This window comes from Sinocyclocheilus grahami, unplaced genomic scaffold (genome assembly GCF_001515645.1).
Source record: "Sinocyclocheilus grahami isolate Dianchi unplaced genomic scaffold, SAMN03320097.WGS_v1.1 scaffold333.1, whole genome shotgun sequence".
NCBI classification, from domain to species: domain Eukaryota; kingdom Metazoa; phylum Chordata; class Actinopteri; order Cypriniformes; family Cyprinidae; genus Sinocyclocheilus; species Sinocyclocheilus grahami.
In genome coordinates this window covers 1032323-1033053 of record NW_015505512.1, presented here as the reverse complement: position 1 = coordinate 1033053, position 731 = coordinate 1032323, and the positions used below count along the sequence as shown (strand labels likewise).

Here is a 731-nt window from a genome sequence, read left to right as displayed (position 1 = left end):
CAATCTTGGACCTGCGTGTCTTGAACCGGGCCCTTCACCGGTTACCGTTCAAGATGTTGACGCAGGAACGCATCTTCGGGTGCATCCGTCCCCGAGATTGGTTTGCAGCGGTCGACCTGAAGGACGCGTACTTCATGTGTCGATCCTTTCGCACCACAGACCATTGCTGTGATTCGCGTCCGAAGGACGAGCATATCAGTATGAGGTCCTGCCCTCCGGGCTGTCCCTGTTGCCCCGTGTCTTCACGTAAGTTGCAGAGGTACCCCTTGTTCCCTTGAGAGAATAGAGCATTCACATCCTCAACTACCTCGACGAAGCAGTCTCAGGATCAGTTGTGCGAACACAGGGATTTGGTGCTCTCACACCTCAGCCTGTTGGGCCTTCGGGTCAACTGGGAAAAGGCAAACTCTCCCCGATGCAGAGGATCTCTTTTCCCGGTATGGAGGGGACTCGGTAAGAGCAGGATGGCGGTCCCACTGAAACAGTTTCAGAGGCTCCTGGGGCATATGGAAGCTACGACGGCAGTCACGCCGCTGGGGTTGCTCCATATGAGACCGCTGCAGCACTGGCTCCATGGCCGAGTCCCGAGGTGGGCGTGGCAACGTGGGATGCCTCAACCACCGGCTGGTGGTCCACGTACAACGGGCTTGCAGTGTCAGGGGTTTGGACTGGGCCCCAACTGCACTGGCTGCCTCGAGTTGCTGGCAGTGCACCTTGCCCGGGGCCGTCTC

General features: G+C 58.5%; 1 protein-coding gene across 1 annotated transcript in view; it reads left to right on the top strand.

Annotated features, from left to right (window-relative positions):
- Window positions 1–731, top strand: part of LOC107602693 (adhesion G protein-coupled receptor L1-like) — a 141174-nt gene that overhangs the window by 113628 nt on the left and 26815 nt on the right. The window lies entirely within an intron of this gene.